This window comes from Cygnus olor, chromosome 27, assembly GCF_009769625.2.
Source record: "Cygnus olor isolate bCygOlo1 chromosome 27, bCygOlo1.pri.v2, whole genome shotgun sequence".
Classification (NCBI taxonomy): Eukaryota; Metazoa; Chordata; class Aves; order Anseriformes; family Anatidae; genus Cygnus; species Cygnus olor.
In genome coordinates this window covers 3,291,780-3,312,423 of record NC_049195.1, presented here as the reverse complement: position 1 = coordinate 3,312,423, position 20,644 = coordinate 3,291,780, and the positions used below count along the sequence as shown (strand labels likewise).

Below are 20,644 nucleotides of genomic sequence, written 5' to 3'. Positions count from 1 at the left end.
GGTGCATCCGATGGGGGCTCGCTGCAGCCTCGCTGCCCCGCACCTGAGCGCAGCCCCCAAAGGACATCCCCGCGTGCGTGCCGGCAGCAGGCATCGCCCAGCGCCTGCCAGAGCGTGTGCTCGGCCCCAAACCCGCACACATACACACTGCTCCTCACGTAGGCACATGCAAATACCCCAAACCCTTCTTCCTCGCGCGCGGCATTCCTCGCCTTCCCCTCTCTTGCACAATTATGGTAATAAAATCACGCGTTCGTACCTCCGACCTCAGCACAGGCTTGCTGTTACTGCTTCGGAGTGAAGCTCGAGGAAGAATTTTTAGGTGTTTGGTGGTTTTCCTCTCCCCCCCTCCAGCTCAATTCTGTTTTTCAGATTTCATAACGGGAGGAGGCACCCTAATGCCTGATTTAGTCCTCATTTTAATAGGCACATAATGAGGATTAACACACTACAGAACTGATTATCCTGTATAACAGAGACAATTTAAGGCTCTGAGTATTTAAGGGATGAAAGTATAAGCAGCGGTATTAAGGCTTAGAGCTGAAATGAAATTGGGAAGGTGCACGGAGAAAGAAGATTTACAGACAAAAAAAGTTACAAATTCCTGCAGCTTAGGATAAGTCAAGGGATTTAGGTATCAAATATTACTGATCGGAGATGAGATGGCTTCTTCTGCATCTTGAGTGTGCTTGGTTCTCACTCAGCCATCCCCACGATCTTTTCTGTTGAAGAAAAAAAGACTCTCATCTCCGCGGTGCCAGGCAAGGAAACGCAGCCTGAACAGATTCATAAATACATCCGTGGACACAAGTTGCGTTCGGCTCGGATGAGCCGATTCTACAAATCTGCATTAAGTGGAAGTGCAAAAAAAACCCTCGTCTCGTGGGCATTCATTCAGGTTTATGGGTGGCTAATTTTAAAAGTCAATAAGGAAGCAATTTAAAGAAAAACAGAAGTAGCCTCTTCCTTAGCAGGGCTCCAGAAGCAGTGCCCACTGCTTTACCTCATTCCTGTCCTTTTTTTGCCTAGGTTTGACAGCTCTAACCGTGACAACGGCGCTGCTCTGGTTCCTTGCCCCATCCCTGGGCTGTGATTTCTTTCGAGAGGGAGCTGACAGCTCGGTTTGGGCTGTGCAGCCCCGTCCGTGTTGGCATATTTGGTGTCAGCTTCAATTGGAATAGGAGCAGGAGCGAGGTTGTACTCCTGCCTTGGGGTCAAAATAACAGCTGTGCCAGATGTTCCAAGAACACTCAAAAAGCACTGAAACAGAAGGGTTTCGGGTTTCGTCTCAGTTTTGTGACACTGAGCCAATTTAATTAAATAAAAAAAAAAAAAGAAGAAAAAAAAAAACAGCCCTGCAAAAGCACTGTGGTTTCTCTACTTAATAGGACCAGTCCAGTTTGCAAGTGAGAATAATCCCATAGGGTTTGATTCTGATTAAATCAAAAGCAACTCTGGCATTGACTTCAATGGGGGATGAATCACCATTCTATCTAAGTCCTGTTTGGAGTGGAAGCATTGCATTTTCCACAAAATTGAATTTCAAACTCAAAGCCCAAATCCTCCACCCCTTCACCCCCAAGGTGAACATTCCTACTTGTCTTTTTGAATGCTTCAATCTGAACTGAAATAGTTTGCAAAACAAAACAGGTTGTCCTGGCCCTCTGAGCACGTATACATCCTGATCTGAGTCCAAGTGCAAGGAAAAATTAGAAGGTAGCAAGTAGTTCCTATAGATACCAAAATCCTTCCAGCACGTTTTCTATTCTTTCTCCTAGCATTAATCCAGGGCTGATTGACTCTATTGGGGCCATGCATGGTAGCTGGAGTGTTTGTACCTGCTGCAGGTTTTCAAAGCAACCAGTTCTGATTGTGAACAGCAATAAAAGAGGATTATCTGTAAGATGAGGCTCAGGTTGGTAATGGGAACAGGCACTACCATACTGTGTGATACACTGGCTCAGGACACGTGGAAACATTACAGTATCAGAAAAAGCGTGATCAAGTCTCCACAAAGTCCCCGGGAAGGCAGCACCTTTATTACTGCTTTAAGAAATTTGGAAAATGAATTTGGGAGCAAAGAACCCACACGGAGCTGCTGTCAAATTTGGCGGCGGACTTGTACCAGCACATTTACAGGTGAGGTATTTGTGTCCTTTTGTACCAGAGTGTATTTGCATTAGCTATTTTGTATGTTGAAGGCAACAAGTACAGCAAAATCCCCCTGTAACTCCCATTCTGCTCTCACCATGTGATGACAGAGGGGCTTGGCTTCTCTCTTGCATTCAGGCTTTTAAGGGAAGAAGAAACAACCAGCCCAGGAGTCCTAAAACTGCTCAAATATTGGTGGTTTTCTTTCTCCAGGGTCACATCTCCAGGACTCTTGCTAGAAGGTCTAGGGACTCAAGAAGAATACCCACTATGGAATAAGATGTTCCCTAAAAATATTGATTCGTCCTGTTCTCAGTTAATAGCTGGCCTGGACCCGAGAGACCTCACCAGGAGAGAAAAAAATCCCACAAATTAAAAAAAACAAAAGCAGGTCCTACTATTCATTGCTAAAGGCTCAGCATAACCTGCTGGAGGGATTTTCTCCTTAGCCTCCTTGTCAGGTTAAATGCTGCCCTGAAATAGAAGGGTTTATGTCCCAAACCTTTGTTTTCCGGCTGATACATGTAAAGGGAAAAAAAAAAAGACTAAAAGAAAAAAAGGCACTGTTAGCCCCGAGTGAACCAGCCCCTTCTCACTGTTTCCATTCAAGGGATCCCATTAAACTGAACAGCACACACCATTGTCCCTCTGCGAGCCTATTCCCAAGGTGTTAAGATTTTTGCCCAACCTCGAGAAGAAATAGAGGAGGGAGAGAGGAGGAAGTAAAGCAGGGAAATAAAGGAGGGGAACCCAAAGTCAATAACCCTCCCTCTCCGCGCTCAGCTGCTCCCTGCCTGGAAGCTGCTGGCAGGGCAGGGCCCCCCTTTTGCCATTGTGTAACTCAACCCCTGTCCCCCCCCGTCCCCGGCACGGGACCCCCTCCATCCGCTGCGCTCCGGAGGGACGTGAGCGACGGCGTCACCTCGGGTGTTAGCCACGCTCCGCCGCGTCGTCCCCGCACGTCTGCTCCTCCCCAGCAAAGGATTGCCGACACTTTGGCACACACGTACGCAGCCACCCCACCCTTTCCTCGCGGCTCGCTGCAGCTGGCTCAGCCGAGGAGCACAAGGGCTGGATGCAGGGAGCCGCGAATCGAAGCGGCATCGTGCGGAGACAGGACCGCGGCCGGCACGGGGCAGAGCGCCGAACCGCATGGGATATACTGGGTGCGTTATGGGGATGAAACCCGTGCCGTCTCGAGGCCTTGACGGCTCGCCAGCCGCCCGTGCACATCCCGCTGGACCAGCTCCTCAGCAGGTGCACATTAGTATAACCGCCGAATTCAATATTCGCCATTATTCCGATGCGTCACCACACGCTGTCTGGATGCGATATTCCCCGGCGTGGGGTTATAAACCAGGAGTAGCTTCAATTACACTGACAGTATAAAAGCAAAGCAAGGGAGAGGCTAAGCAGAACCTTTTAATTTGCTTAGCCCAAATGAATAACCCCGGCTGCACCGGAGTAAGTGATGTCAGAACTTGTTCCAAGAGGCAGGATCCAATTTGAGTTACCTGGGTGTCTGCCCCAACAAAGCCACTTGGAGCCGTCTCCAGGCTTTGGCCTTCGCTCCACAAACCTGGCAATGAGAAGAACAAAAAAAAAAACCTGCTCAAAATTTTCCTATTAAACAAAGGGATTTAATACCTCTGGTTTATATGCAAAAAGTCAGGATAGGCTTAATAATTGTGTCGTGACCGCTGTTTGTTTAAGGTGCGATTGTTTAATGCCCAACACAAGGCTGCAGCTATTGTCTTCTGCTGCGTTCGAGTTAATTGGAGACATAAATGAGACCAAGTTAAAGGTCTTCTCATGTTACTGCACTACATGATTTATTCATTTTGCACAATTTGATTTTTTTTTTAAATAAAAGCATTAAGTATTTTAGTGTATTTCTGCTAGGCTTGTTCCATATCTTGTAAATGCAACGCATGACGAAAAGCGATTATTAATAATAACCCGGCATTACTTGTAATCCCATGCTCTAAATCCTGACTGCCTGCTTCAATGGGATTTTGATTAAGCCCAAATGTGCATCACGTACCGGAGACATAAAGAACTTTCAGCACCCAATTTGTGGTGCCTTGCCCCGGTCTTCTCAGTGAAAAAAAACCCCTCTGTGGAAGGTAAAACCAGCCCTTTGAAGGCTTTGCTGTGGCAGGCTGACAGCTTTACTCCGCTCTAACCAACCACCGATTATCACTGGCTTGGACTGGATTTGTACCTGGAACACAGAGCCAGGGTTATTTTAATCCTCCCAGCCAGCAGGTAGATGTGCTAGTCCCGGTCCAAGCCCTAAAGCTACCCAAGAGGAGTTACAGAAGTGGGACGTGGCCCATGGAGGCGAGGAAGTTGCATTTACACGTGGCGATACGCTTTGGCAGGTTACCCCACCTCATGCAGATGAGTAATGGGGTTTGGAGGATGCAAATAGAGACGGAGAGCCAGGTTTTGCACACAGCAGCAGAGCTGTTCACCTCAAGTGAGAGCAACCAGAGCTCAGAGATGCTGGCACAGTGGAAGGGAGGAGGAAAACCCCAAATTTTAGAGTGGTCGGACACCCGTCACATCTACTTCCCCCCGCAGCCAGCAGCTCTGCAGGAGGGTGAGCCAAAACCCAAAGTTCTTTTGACCACAGCAAGTGTTAATCCCAATTTTGATAGTTAGGGGCTCTGGGCAAGACCTTAATTCAGGGATGCCCCCATCTCCATGGGACTCCCAGCCTGCCACGGAGACAACCCCCCAGCCTCACAGCAAGTATTTCCCTCCCCCTGCTCCAGAGCCTGATGACACCAGCAAATATCCAAATAGCTTCTTGCAAAGGCTTGCCTTAACCAGAAAGAGGATCTCTCATTAAAGCATAAAATTAAACACTTCAGAACAAAGATATCGGCGCATTAATATGGAGATTCTGCCTCCCCCCCCCCTTCATCAAAATGCATTAGCCCTTCATGTGCAATTTGCATTGGAAAGCGTAGGAGCCACATAGCATTAACAGCTGTGAAATTGGTGTCATTCTTAAAGGTTAAAATAAACCCAGCTATTCTCTAAAGCTGCCAAGCATTTCTTTGCAAGATCTATGGCCAGAGCCTTCATGAATCATGAATTTGCTTTTTTTTTTTTTTTTTTTTCTTGTGTGTGCTGTGGAAGGATCCTTGGGAAGATCTTTCCCCTGTTTACAGGCAGGCAAGAGCATTCCCTGCTCAGCCTCTCGCAGGGTGTCCTCAGCACTAGGTGTGAAATAAGGCAGGCAGGAATCTGCCAGCAATATACGTTTCAATTTGCACAACAGCTTTTTATTTTTATTTTTTTTTTTAAATAAAGGGAATGACATGGCAGCATTCTCACTTTACTCTTGAGAAAGTCTCTTGAAACTTTTCTAGCCAATAGTTACTGGAATTTGTTTTGCAAGTGTGTCATTTTGTATTTTTTCTTTTTATTACCGTAACAAGTTACAGATCCTAAAGTTAGTATATTAAACATTCTGGTTACTCTACTGACAAGAAATTTAACATGGGAATCATTCTTTCCCCATGATTTTCAGAAGCTAGAAAAATTATTCTCATGGAAAAACTATTAATTGCCAAGCCCTAAATAACACAGTGTCTTGTTAAATAAGAGGAGCTGAGTGAGTAGAGCGTAATTCAAAACATATAGAAGCAAACGGGAAAGCTCCCGTGGGGATTATGGCTCTGGAGCCCATGCCAGAGGCTGACTTGCAGCCGATGCAAGCTCAGGGCTGCAGAGGTCCCTTGGAATCACTGTGCCTCCTGGATCTGGGGCTAGTTGAAGCTCAGACCTCTGGATGCTCCTCGTCCTGGTCCCAGGTGGAGACCAGGAGAGTTTTCCTTATCTTCCCTGAGGTTCCACATCCCCAGTACAGATCGTTCTGCTCCTTGTAGGGCTCCTGGTAGAAATAACCAGCTCAGCGATGGTCTCAGAAGGAAAGACATCCCCCATATCCTCACCAACTGAGAATTCAAACACAACGATTGTGCTTCATTGCCCTCGGGATCTTTATCACTTAATACTCGTTGTGCTAACTGGAGGGCAAGGCATCCATCCTCCTCTTTCCTCCTGACCCCATATGGAGATGAGCTGGGCTGCTTTGCCTACCAAGTCCCGCTCGCCATGCAAAGCCCCAGCAGCATCCAGAGCGTAGCACTACTTCCAGTTCAGTCAGGAGGTTAAATCCAAGCAGCAACAGGCCTCGAACAGTTTGTTCCCAACCCTGCTCTGCCTGCCGGCCTCCGCGGCGCGTGCTCTCCTCCCCATCTGCTGCTTTGGATGTTAAACCCTGCACGTTGCTAAATAAGTAGGGCTGCGAGGAGTCGTGTGTATTGTCTGGCTGAAGTTCACTGCGGGTTGGCCTCCAGGGGAGACGCAGATGAACTCGGCAGCACAGTTTGGGCAGCGAGAAGGGCTGGGTAGTGTCAAGAAACAAGTCAGCATCTCCAGCCCCTTGCCTGCCACCTCCTCCGGCAGGTACGGCGTGAGCAGCTTTGTCCCTGCCGCTCACATCTCCTGCCAGCGAGCAGGAAAAAGAAGCAGGGAGCTCTGAATAATGTATTGTGGCTTCCAAGCTGATTCCTTTTTTTTTTTTCCCTTCTCTCCCCCATCCTCTTTTTTGATCAAAACCGAACTTAAAATAGAAGAGGAAAAGGGCTTGCATAAATATCTGACAGCTGCTCCGAGCTTTCTCGCTAGCGCAGTAAGCAGCAGAACAGTGAAGAACCTGGTTTTTTAGCTTAGTCAGAGAACCTGTTTTGGCCCCTTTATTAGGATTAGAGACTGGAGAAGGTGCTAGCAAAGCAGAGAGCAGAGGGAGGTCTGGGGACATAAGTGTTTTAAAAGAGACCACAATCTTGGGAGCAGACCGAATGAAAGGGAAGAGGATAAAGGACACTAAGGGGGGTGACAATGGAAAAGCTGATCTGAGGCTGTCCCCTCGCTGGGAGGAGGCCATGGGAAATTTCACCTCCACCCAGTTCCTAACGGGGCACGCAGTGATGCAGGAGAGGTCGCAGCTCCGTGCTTTTAAAACAGGCTTTTGCCCTTTTCATGCTATTCGTCACAAGGGAGAGGACAATGGATTTTCCAGGACAGAGTTTCAAACATCTCCATCTCCCCCACAAAACTCAATGCCAGGGCAAACAGGTGAATTTTAGGCTGCATGCAAAGGTGGAGAGAGAAGAGGTGGGATTTTAAGGGATCGTGAACAGTCCTTTCTCAGTGACAATCCCAACACCTATGGCCCCAATTTTTCAGCAGCTCGTTCCAAAATAGCTATGGGAAAGCAGAGACATCACTAAATGGGACAATCAATTTGCACGGAAGATAACAGCCTGGCCGGCAGCATGTTATCTTCTGAGAGAACAATCCCTTTGTAGTCCTAAATTGAGATTCGTCTTCCAGATTGCAGTTGCATCAGATGGAAACTAAAACCAGAGCAGCCACAAATTGATTGTCTTTTCTAATTGTCGCTTATCTGGTGTTCAGCCGTAAGAATATGCATCGTAAAGGCCTCATACGGAGAGGGAATTTGCTCTAGTTCCAGCCAGCACATTGAAAGATTTGGCCAGGGATTCCTGGTTGACATCTGCCAGCACGGAACAGCAGCTTTGTCAATCACTAACACCTAACGGCATTTTTCTGGGAAACTCCACTGTCTAAGCTCAGAGTTTTAATTCTAAACAGAACAAAGGAGTTCTTTTACTCCCTTGAAAGTGTTGGGAAACTGATACAGGCACTATAAAGCCTGATCCACAAGTGGATGGTGGATATCAAGCAACTAACGTCTCAGTTAGAACACAACAAAAAAAAATATCAGGATTTGGGTCCTGCTCTGCCTGTAGTAAATGAGCCAGAATAGGATAATAATGGCCACAATCCTCATTTCAATATTAGCAGAATTTAATTTTGCATGCTTTTCATTCAAAACTTCAAGACTGGGCTCTATGTAAAACAAAAAGCCCCCTCTCCTCCACCCCCAAAATAACCAACCCTCCAAAAAAATCCCAAACCCATTAACTTAATTAAAAAACAATGGAATTTATGAAGGCTGCCGTGATTTTCAAATCCATCCTTGGTAATTTTAGCCTGATTTAACAAGGTGACATTTCCACAAACACACTGCATATGCATGGGCGTGTGCACATTTCTGATCATTTTAATTCTCTGGGCACCTTCAGCTGCGTCTGATGGAGGCATAAATGCCTCAGAGTTCCCCATCACCCCAGCTTTGTGAAAAATAACTTGCTAGCAAGGACAGTTGTTAGAAGACAACCCTAAAAACCCCTCCACTCAAATCCTACAGCATCTGAGCACCCCACACTGGATACCAGAGGCTCCAGGGGGAAGAAGGGGGAAGGGAGAGAAGGGAGATGTCAAATGCCCCAATTGTGGGAAAAGCTTCAATTGCAATTAACAATTGCCCACAAGACACAAATCTGTGGGAAACCAGGCTTTGTTAATCCCTGTGCTCAAGGAAATACTTATTCGTACCCTGAGGAAGGGGCCCGTTTCCTGCCAGCTGCCTTCCCACTTAAGGGACCCGGGTGGGTGTCTGCAGGCCCCGCGTGCACCATGGCAGCATCCAGCCACTCACTAAGACCTAAATATTTAAGACCTGGCCGGACATGATACACCAGTAATTTGAAGCTTGGTCTCGTGTGATATTTAAGACACGGCTGGACAAAGCCTGAGAAAAGTGGAAACCAACCTGTGCTATTCAGAAAGGAGGGCTGAATGAGCGGATAGATTTTACTGGTTTTATCCTCATTCTTCCACCTTTTGGCCAATTTATCTGGAAAGTACCATTCTCCCCCAAATACACCCTGTCCTTCACCACAGTAACATGCTTTCCAGCTGGTGGCAGTTCTTTGAAAGCTCTGATGGTGCAGGTTGCTCTAGCTGGGGAGCTACCAAGGGGTCTACAAGATGATGGTGACCCCTTGATAGCTACCGCGAAGCTAATCCGAAGAGTTTACCAAATCTTTTCAAAGCTTTTGGCAATCTCATACCAGGAAGCTCCTGATTTCTCAGCTGAGATTGTCTCTCCTTATGGAGAACTTACACTGGCTGATAGGTATTTGCAGGTATTATTTTGAGGGATTTCAGAGCTATGCTGAAGCCTCTGGCTTACCCCATAGCTTCCACGTGAGAAAAAGGAGCATGGAGTAATCAGGGAAAAATGTTTAAATCTTTTCCAGAAATCACAGGCGAAAACTGTGGTGTCACTTTGAAATGCTCACCATGCCTGGATCGAGAGTAGCAAAGACATCCTAAAGCTCCAGGGTGAAGACCAGCTGGTTAACAGCCCTTCACAGACAACTAGAGGTGTGGGTGCACCAATGTCATACTCGAGTCCATGCCACAGAAACCAAAATTTACTTCTTTGGGGCAATTATGTTTTTGGGGCTACTGGAGCAACAGTGTAGCCCAAAGTAGTGAACAATAGGGGGAAAAAAAATCAAGGCAGGAAGCTTTTGAGAATGCTCTAGTTCTAAAAATAGCCTGGAGTTTTGGTTATTTTAGTGTACAATGCCACCAGGCAGCCAGCTCACACAGCAAAATCTGCAAACTCATTCCCTTCACACCAGCTCTGCACTTCAGCGTGGCTTCCGGGAATAAAAGTGCAAATTTGGGCAAGGATGCAAAGAATGCAAAGTTGCTCAGCTACTCTGGTTATGAGAAGCAGTGGAAGGCCCTAATACAGGCACAGAATCCCATCTAAATATATAGACAGAAACTGAGAATAGCCTGCGACAGCCTTGCTCCAAAAGCCCACTCCAAGCTCTCGGAAAGCCTCCCTGACTTCAGCAGGCTTTGGGTCATGCCCTGTCCATACCGAAGGGCATGTTAAATTGGGTTTACAATAGCCCTTTTCCATCCGAGCTGTCCGACGGGCAGGCAACGCCTCCAGGAACCTATTGACTTTTTTTTTTTTCAGAGGCTACGAGAATAAAATTACAATTTGGAACTGAAATCGCCGCCGTGGCTGTGATGGAGACCAGTGCTATTTAGGGATTAGATTAACACAGAGACTTTATGAAGCATCAGCTGTATGGCCGCTGTGAGTGAATCAGCAGGCTGTTAGCCTGGGGACCAACTGTTAATTGAAAAGGGGGGGAGGAAGGCTGGAGTTTCATATCTAACAGTTAAATACATTTCAGTCGCTGGTCCAAACTGTTCAAAGGATTTGCCAGACTTGTGCTTGCCTTCCCATCCCCCCAGCAGCCGCTCAGCCTCAGCTTCCTCATTAAAAAGGCTCAATAGAGCTGCTTTTTTTTTTTTTTTTAAGCACTTTTCCCCCTGCAAAGGCAGTAGCAGCCCTGGCATCCAGGCAACCCTGCTCCCTTCCCAAATTCATCTGCAGGGTCTTTACCTGCATGGCAGAAGACTTCTCGTCGTAGCAAAATTGGTCGTTTTTGGGTGGGTGGAGCGGGTGCTGCAACCCGGTGGCTGTAAAACACATCCTAACACCTCTGGATACCACCGGACCTGGCACAGGCTGAGCACAGGTGTCCTCAGCAGAATTAAATAACACAAAATCTGCACACTTACATTCACCGTACTCCCTCCCTGTTTTTAAGGGAAGTAAATGGGTGACAGCACAGGACAACACACGGCCAGAGGTCCATCAGGTATCCTCTGAGCGACCTATTCAGTGTCAGAAAGCGTTTAACACACAAAGTTTTGTCATCTGTTAAACAAGGTGAGTTTTTCAGCACAGTTATGGGTAGAAACAAGAGGCACGAGAACAGGCTGTGAATTTCTGGGCAAGAGATGCCTTGCATAAAGTTTTTCTTGCAATATATTATGTAGCTGCCTGAAGTCTCTATGGGTTATATTAGAGCCCTAGACAGTTGTCTGACAAATTCCTGGTAAACAAAGAAGACAAAGCTGGAACTCAAGCTATGTGCAAGTCTATTTATGTTTGTTAGTTGCAAGTTATTTCTTCAGTAAATGATTCCTGCTTAAGAAACATACAGATTTTTAGTTCAACATGCCTGCAACAAAGTGTCTCTGTACCCTTACTCAGAAAAAGCAATTGTCATTTCCCAGCTTATGTTGGTCAGATCCAGCCATTCTCATATATCAGAGGTTTAAAATGCATCTTCAAGAGATTTTATCTGCAACAGCTTTTTTTTTTTCTTTTTTCTTTTTTTTTTTTTTTAAATGAAAGAGGCCTAAGCAGGAGTTACTGCACTGAGCATGTTTCCAGGAAATTGGAAGCACTCATCACTGCAAAGTTAATCTCTTCAAGCATAACTCACTTCCAACTAAGTTATTACACAAATGAACACTATGATGGACAGCAGCTTTTGAGAAATACACATACATAAGCTATGTGATATGGTTACCACATGGTACTGTTGAACATGCAATAAAATTTGATTTTACCCTATTTACATTCACGTGCTGATTCAGTTTGCTGTTTTATTTCTAAGAGGATAAATACAAGCCAAACCGACGAGTTAATTTTAACCCCACAGTGCAAAACACGAACACAAGAAATAAAAAGGACAGTATCTCTTCTCCCCCCGGCACTGTTGTGTGTATTTAATTTGTGAAGTTCCACAAACTTAGTTCAAGGGGAACCATCTGACCTTATTTTACAGAGGGAAAAACTGATGGACAGATGTAACCAGAACTTGATGAGGTCTGAGGCATCTTGCCCCTTAACTGATCACCTGTAGATGAAAATCCCTTCCTAGAGGTATGACCAGAACCCCAAATCCCCACTGCTCCCCTATTTCATCACTGCATCCCTCTTTCTCCCAGCACAGGAACATCACTCCGACATCCCAACTTCTGGTCTCCTTCCCCCCTCACCCTCCTGACAGTGCTGCTTACTGCTCTTGAAGCCCCAGCTGCTTCATCCTTATCAATTCCAAAATCATCTGTGGTGACACTATAACAAAGCTGTTTGCCTTTGCATCCTCGAGCATATACGATGCAACCCCTCCCACACGCGCTTTTGTTCCGAGCCAGCCGATATCTGGGAGGGGAGGCAGCACTTCAGCCTCCCACCCAGAGCGTTTCTGTGGTCCCAGCTTCCGCACAACATAACGGCATGAAAGGAGCAGGGAGACAGCTCTGCTCCCTGCCTCTGCACTCAAAGGCTCAGCGACTCTTGTGTCAGCAGAGCTGTGGTAAGCCACATGCCGCTGCTTCAGTTCAAAGCATCGTTCCCGGGAGGATGGCCAGCAACATCCCAAATTGAAACCACATACTTGATAGCGAGCACCCTAATCAGCCTCATCTCAAACTTAACCCGTATTAGCTCATTAAAAAAAAAAAAAGAGAAAAACTATGAGAATCCAACCGGGCTATTTTCTTGGGGGCCCAGCTCAGCAGGTAGTCTGGTGCATGCTTAGCTTCATCATCAGGTGCAAACCAACTGCTTCCCAAGGGCCTGGCTCACAGCACAGCACAGAAGATCCTGCTTTCCACCAGCCTTTGGGGTCTGGAGGGTCCAGGTCCTTCTCTGGACGATGCTCACATCATGAAAGGTCTCTGTACGTGGCTGCACGTGTCCTCCCTCTTGGGTAGGGCAGATTTTGGCAGGCAGGCCACCAAGCAGTGCATGTGTAGCTTATTAAAGCCAGAACCTTTTTCACCTAATCAGTTCTAGAAGTTTTTGAAATAAAACATAAAAGCCCTCTTCGTTTTTATCTCAGGTCTTACGGAAACGTGCCAACAAAGGACAAAACACAGGTGGGGTACAACAAGCTCTCCAAGAAATTATTTCTGCTTTATGCGATGCTTCTTAAATGGAGCCAAGCGATGCAGACACACCGTACTACACGTTGCCCTCTCCCCTTCAACAAATTTGGACTGGAGCTGAGCTCTCCAGTCCCTGGATGGTGGCACGGCAGCAACCTGAGTGCATATCCTCCATGCAGAAGCGAGAGGGGCTCGGAGGGGCTGCGTGGCGACATGGGAGGTAGAAACACACCAGCTGTGAATTTGAATGGAGCTGCTTTGCAAGAGAGCAGAACGCTGCTGCTATATTTGGCTAGTCCCTGAGAGATTTTGCTGGGAAGGAGCATCTGTTTCATTTGATGCGGTGCCCATCACCCCCTAAACGACAGCATCTTGCAGCCAGCCATCACCAAGAGCAGTACGAGAGGGGACAACCTGTTGCCAGCCTAAGGGGGATGACTGGGGGCTGCCTCTCAGAGGATGGGGATGCTCGGGTTTGGTTCACCATAAACACCCCTTCCTACCCGAGCTGGAGGGCTCACAGCAAGACAAAGCGACACCCTACATCACACCCACCAGGCAGGGCGGAAAGCACTGAGCTGTGCCTTATTCTTCACCTGGACAAAGACGTGACCTAACAGCAAAACCTGTTTTTCCGTTAGCTTCATGTTGTGATGAACGTGTGAGCGATACCGTCCCCTGCTCTACCTATTTCATCTTGGGGCCGATCCAAGGTGCTAAGTGTCTTTAAATTACAGTAGGGAAGAAAGGAGCAGGCAGCCACCTACAGAAACCTGATAGCCGCCTGCTGGAGTTGTAAACCACGTCCACATGCAGCTCTCCCTCCCCAGAGGCCACAGGTTTGTCCTTTCCATTAACCACATTCTTCCCCCCCCTCCAAAATTTATCCAAAATAGCAGAACCAGTGCAAAGGACCAGACTTTTTGGAGCATCCAAATCGAAGTATCCTTGTTTCTGAATGTTTTCTGTAGATCTTACTATGATCACTGTACAGATTTCAGCATAAAACCACTGTTCTGCCACAAAACTGAGAGTTACAAAGCAATGTCATGCTGCCTGAGCCCAAGGCAACACTTGGGAGCCTAGAATGGTATTTGGGGGCTATCTCACTGTTCATAGATAGAAGCAGAGCAGTGTGAGCCAAAAGGGACACGTCCTAAAGCACTGGAGGCTTGGAGACCCCACACAGGGCGGTCGCGGCACAATAATACCTACACGCTCACCGCAGCTGGGGCTGGACATCCCATGCTGGTCCCAAAACACATCTCGGCGGGGGAATCAGGGTGAGAGCGAGCCGCTTCCTCCCAATAGATGGCAGCAATGCATGGAGACACGGGCGCTTCTCCCAGCCCTCGCCCAGCCTCAGCCCCAGGTGAGCGGCCGGGCGGAGGACACGGCCTCCGCTTGCGAGGCAGCGGCCAAGCAGAGGCTGGCCACCAGACCCCGCTGCCTTCCCTCCCGAGCTGCTGCTCCTGCTTCGGGATTTGTGCCTTGAACGCGAGCCTCTTCCTCTCCCCAGCCCTCCCGTCGCCCTCCCCTGCTCCGTCCTCCACGACTTTTGTTCGGCGGTGGAGGCTACAAAACACCGGCCGAGGACGAGGCCGTCGCGGCGAGCACAAGCACTAGATGTACTCTGGAAATAGACCATGTCAATGGAGCTGGGGTTTTGTTGCTAAGTGTCCCTAATCGAACTCTTTGTGACTTAATCACGCTTTTGGCAGCGGCAGGAGAAACAAGCAATGAATCAAGTTATTGTATTTCCTGGATTTTTACTCCGCTATTGTAGTGTGCGACCCCAGTGAATATGCCGACTCCGCTTCTTCCCTCGGGTTAATTCCTCCAGCCCTCTGAGCCCAGCCAAAAGGTTTTTTTTTTTTTTTGTTTTTTTTTTTTTGAAAGAGGAGTTTCGCTACCACTATGCAGTATATAATGGTTGAAAAATCTCATCTAGGACTTAAATCTCTGCAGGAGGAACAGGGGCAAGAGCAGAAAGGGAAAACGGAAAAGGTTCAGACATGTTGCAAGCTGGGAAACTGGGGAAAGAAAAAGCAGTAAGAAGTTGCTTTACAAATACAGGCCTCCTACTTTGTTAACACATTTAAGTAATGTTAATTGCAGTGCACTGCAGTATAAAGAGGCATTTGTAATTGATTAATCTATGTTTGCCATTTTCTAATTAAAGAGAAAAGAAACCCTAATTATTCCACTCTGTACTAGGCAGCGGAACAGTCATTATGGAATAAGCAATTTTCCCTCCTCAGACACTGGGTTCCCCTATTCTCCCACGTTACATAAAACCCTTGCCACACAACGCTGCCTGCAGCATGGCCGATTTCTGCTTGTTAGGCACTACCGGCATCGCTGGGCTTCACAGCATCCCACTGTGAGGGAGCAGGGGGAGCAGGCTGAGAGCTTCAGTTCAAGCTCCGGACCTTTCACAGGATGATTATGCGAGGTTTTCCAGCCCCTCCTCATCTCTATAATTAAATCAGAGGGAAAGATGAATTTTGGGACCCACTCCCATCACTGCATCAATGCAGGTAGATTGGAAAGAAATTGAGAGGGTCATTACAAATAAAAAAGTGTGTGCCCTAACAGAGGGCCTGGGTCAGGTGGGAAGAGATGACGTTAAGCTTGAGCTGCTGCTGTTTTGTTCTGCATCATTTCACCAATAGATAAAGGCAGAAATGGCATTTGCTGTCCCCAGGGTGGAAATCACCACCTGTGGTCCAGGGTGATGGAGCCAGCACCATCCACTGTTGCAGCTCCTGACTTTCTCCCAGGAAAAAAACAAACAGCCTGAGTCCAGCTCCCAGTGCTGACCCCTCTGAACTGCTCCAGGTCCTCTCCTGTCCCCTCCTCTGTACCCCAAACTAATGTGATCCTCTCCCCCTTGCTTGGGGAGAGCAGTCTGTGGTCCTAGAAGTGCAGAAAGGGAAAAAGCCTCCAGGAATATTGGAGGTCCTGAGTCTCTCCCCACCCCAAATGTTGATGCCTACAGTAAAGATGAGGAACACAAATTCAGAGCTAGGTACATTTTTTCGGTGATGTAGAGGTTAGCTGATGGAGAAAGCTGCAAGGAGAACAGGCTTTCCTTTCCTCGGCTTAAATAAGGCAGGCTGGAACACTGTAATTTGGAAGACATGCTGGTGATATGGTGCCTGCTGATAAACCCTACACCGTTGCCTGACTTGAGAAGCTGGGAAAATTACAATATGCTAATTTGCTGCGATCACACACCTGCCACACAAGTCGTGGTCATCTCAGCACACGTCTCCAGGAATGGTTAACCTGCACTGCTTTGCACGTGTAGCACAGGTAATGCGACTGGCTGATTTTATTCAAGTTTTTCTGTCCCTGGTTCCTGTAAAGGCCCAGGTGGTGCTGAGGGGACGATGCTGATCACACACCACCCAGCTCAGAGCAGAGTTTGGAGATCTTGCTGCAGAGGTACTGTGGGGTTGGGCTGTAACTTTTTAACTTTTCTTGATTTTTTTTTTTAAAAAGCTTTGAGAGAAAATATATTTCATAATTAGACTCATTATTCCAAGATATTGTTGAAGACACGTAGGAGGATTTTTAAAAAGAGCTTAGACATGAATAAAGATAAAGAATATGCAGTTTTAAGCCAGGCAAGGGTTTAAAAGGGAACATAAAACCCTCGTGCTTCAAATTGAGACCCATTTTTAATAATTGGGGGCTGAGAGGAGTACTATTTTCTGCCAAGCACCAATGTTCTCCTCCTTGCTAGCACATCTTAACTGGTAGAAGAAAGTTGTTGTCAATCTCACACGGAATCATTATTCCCAGCCTCAAAGCAGACCCAATGCAATGACTTCAATGACTTACCTTATACAAAAAGCACAGAAGTGACAGAATGGGAGGGTTTTAAAGTAAAGCTCTTTCAGGGCAGATGAATAAAACATGGCGAGACTAACTTTCTGCCCCTTGGCTGGAGCAGATCCTAAAAAAATAATTAAAAAAAAAAAAAAGGAAAAAAAAAAGATGCCAGAAGTCAGGTAGATGACAAGGATGGAATCAGCACAGGGTTAGTGCTTAGCTTCTCCTGTACTAGTATAGCAGAGGTCCCAAATAATTGCAGGTGTCCTTTGTGCTAGGTGCTGTACAACCCCCTAGACATCGCTGATAAGATTATTTTGGTATTTACAATAAGATGAGCTACATGAGCATAGGAGGTGCTGTTGCCTCCGAGATAGAAGCGGCCAGTTCAGGCGCAGAGAGATTGAAGATCCAGTTCCCTGTATCCATACATGTGTATTTAATTTTAAGCATGAGTAATCCTTTAAATCACAGACTTTAAGGAACCACTCATGCTTAAAATTAAGCACACATGTGCGTGCTTGCAGGGTCAGGCCTGGAAGATGATTTGCCTCAGTTTCCACCTGTTAGGGGAGAGTCCCTTTTCACGTTGCCATTTTGGCCGTTTGGCCCCGTTTCAGCTCCATACTGCAGCACCTAGGCCTGTGTGTGGCACAGCAGTTAGGACACGCTGCTCCTTGTGTTGGGGTTTGAGAGGTTCCTTTTATACAAGTAATACAATTAGTCCATTATCAGCAATCTCCTGAAGAAGCAAAAAAAAAAAAAATTGAAAACCCGGAGAGTAAATCAAATAGAGCCTCTGCCATTCTGATTCAGTGCCAAGGGAGCTCAGAGGTGAATTTTCACCCCCCCACCAGCTGGATTTGGCCATGTCATGCATAGATGAAGCCCATCTCCCCATAGACCAGGGAAACCAGGAAAATAAAAATTTCCTGCCAATGCCAGCCAAAGGCATTGGGGAAGAGGCATCAGAGGGACATTGGAAGCCCCTGAGGCCAACACCATGGGGTGTTGGTGGATCTCCCACCTTTCTCAAGGGGCAGATAAAAGGTATCAGGGTTAGTCCCGAGATGAATAATTGCTTGCTTTTAAGTGGCAGGGGAGACTTTGGTTGGAAAGCTCCTGTTCTGTATCTGTGACGGCATGCCTGAGAACAGAAGCAAGATTGCCGCTTTGTTGCCTTATTTTGCTGAGTTACAGACCCTTCAGATAAATAATTCCAGATATGACCTATTCCTGGAGCTCTCTGCCCTGCTGATAACACAGCTGACATCTCCTCTAATGACTGAAACAGTCCTTTATCATCTCGGGCTGTTATTATTACCTGCCTTCTCTTCATGAGCAGGCTTACAATGTTCCTGTGATTAAGATACACATATTTCATAATCTCAGGCACACTCTTATTCTGGCAAATGTAGTATCTGAAGACCAGCCAGCCCATTAACTGTACATTTATGGTTAACTAAATTTGGATAAAGGACTTATTTGAACTGAAAATTGAATTTTTTTTGTTCCCAAACTGAGCCAATGTTTGCATGGAAACAAAAATATCCTGTAAATGATACACCAGAATATTCGCACTGCAAAAGTCACGGCTAGCTCCACACTACGCAGCAGCCACAGGACTATAAATATTCATACAATTCACAATCAGTATTTCAGAGCAAGACACAAGCAAATCGGCGAGGCATTATGAGACTAATGGCCTATTTCTAGCTGTGCTGCACAATGTCGGGCAATTTATATAATTTTTGTGCCCCTGTTTTTCCTACCTTTCCTCTGTCCATCTTGTCTATTCTTAGTTGAAGCTGCTCAAGAGGAAAAAAATGTGTTACAACAGTTCTTAGAGATCCCACCTAAGCCCAGGGCTAAATTATACCAGGCCTCAGACAAGGCAGCAACCAACAGAAGCACCACGGGCAGCCTGGGGCCAGGACAGCCAACCAAGACCATAAACAAGTTGGTTTTTCTTTTTGGAAACCACCTCTTTCCTTGTGCGAATCAAACCACTCAGACACAATCACCTAGCAAATCACATGCACCCGAAAACCTCAGACAGAGCTTCACATGTCACTGAAATCCACTCTGAGCAGTTACTTTTGATGGCCTACCGTTTTCTTTAGAATAAAAAGATGAGCAATAATGAAAATTACAAAACAACCAAAAAGAAACAAAGAAAAAACCTTACCACTTAGAGGGAATATAAGCCCATAGGAACCAGCTGGCAAAGAGATACCCCAGCAGAAACACAATTTCTCCCTTTCCCATCCCAATTTAAATGGCCTGAGGGCAGGTAAACAGGGAAATGCAACTCAGGCTTGATTTTTATTTCCCTAATTAAAATAATAACAATAAAAATAATAAAATGGGAAATTTTAAACCTCATAGATCTTCATTTCACCGCATCTTGTGAGACTATAAATTGTTACTTTGCTCAGGGAGTACAAGACAAGTTGGAGTATGATAGATACGATACATGGCTAACAAATCTGGGTAGTGTAAATAGAGGAAGAACAGGGTGTATTGGTAAAGAAGACTGTGGGTATGTTTTCCTATATGATGCTTGCTTTAGTATTTAGGTACATGCACGTGGGCATTCCTCTGGCCTATTGAGGTGTTTCACTGATCCTGGACTTGGTTTTCTTTATGGACACTGCCATGGCCTGCCCTCAGAACATTCCTCAAAGGGGATTGACAGGAGATCTGCCAGTGGATGTGCCTCCAGTCTTCCTAGTGGAGGCTGTGCTTTGACCTCTGGATGAAATGCTTCTGAATGGTTTTAGAAGGGCAATAGCATCATCCCAGCACCAAGCCAGCACTGGTTGTGTAGCGAGCGATGTGTGATGGAATTTCATCCTCGTTCTGTGCCCAGTTGGTTCTTTTTACTCTGCTCACTATCAGAGACTCTCAGCCTGCCCTTGCCTTCTCCCCATGCCAAACACAGGATGCAGGAATGAGGGGGGGAAATAACAGAACTACTGTCTTTTTAGTGATTTGGAGAAAGAGCGAAACTGTTGAAATCCTCCCATTGTTAAGCAGGTGATTCATCCCTTACCTGTCATCACATTCAATTTCAAGAAGATTTTCTCCTCCTCTGCCTTTACACTCAATCCGACGGGTTGGGAGCCCTCCTGAGCGGATGTAATCCCCAGGTACAGCAGTGCAAGCGGCTGCTCCCAGCAGGATCTGTCCATGACTCTGTTTCATAGCCCTGAAATGTCACCAGAACATAGTTCTCTGCAGAGGGAACTAAGTGAAGGAAACCACCAAGAATTTGGCTCCACATTATCACCCAAATCACTAGTAAATTATCTACTTTGTTTTAAGAAAGAAGTACTTGGAGCAAAGAAAGACAAGGAAGTTCATCCAAACCCTTGATCTGAATCCCCTTTGGGCACAATAAAAATATGTTCTGGCTTTCTATTCCTTTATAGATTGTAGGCAATGAAAGCTTCAAGTTCACCAACCCTCCACAGTGCTTGGCTTCAATCAGCATAGATGGTATCTGGGACTTTTGGAAAAAAATTAAAAGCGTTGGAAGATGTCTGCAGCTCTGACACGATTATTTATGGGCCTTCAATGAGCATTGGCTGGAAAAATAATCAAGAGTGGGAAGTGAGGGGAAAAAAACAAGACAATGAAGCTCAAAAGGCTTCATTTTGTTCATACAGAACCCCACAAAACTAAAGGGGCTTCTGGCCCTCTGTAGGCATCCACAGGGTTCGCTGCAAGATCATTGTAAGAATTTAAATGTACAAACAGAGACAGGGCTCATTTTCGACCTCAAGCAAACAAAATAAAACATAAATCATCGATCATATTGTGAGTAACAGTTACTTGAGGCAGCCTGGCTTAAAGCCTTGTGCCTGCATGGGTACAAACCTCTAACTTTCAGTTCACAGGTGCTTCGTAGCCTGAAATG

The 20,644-nt window shown here is 46.4% G+C and overlaps 1 long non-coding RNA gene across 3 annotated transcripts in view; it reads right to left on the bottom strand.

Annotated features, from left to right (window-relative positions):
* Window positions 1–3,513: 3,513 nt before the first annotated feature.
* LOC121060567 overlaps window positions 3,514–20,644 on the bottom strand; it is a 40,907-nt gene continuing 23,776 nt past the window's right edge. For all 3 annotated transcript variants that reach the window (XR_005814866.1, XR_005814868.1, XR_005814867.1), the window contains exons 3-4: window positions 19,778–19,933; window positions 3,514–3,730 (exon numbers count right to left, since the gene is read on the bottom strand). This is a non-coding gene — a long non-coding RNA (uncharacterized LOC121060567). The remainder of the gene's footprint in view (window positions 3,731–19,777; window positions 19,934–20,644) is intronic.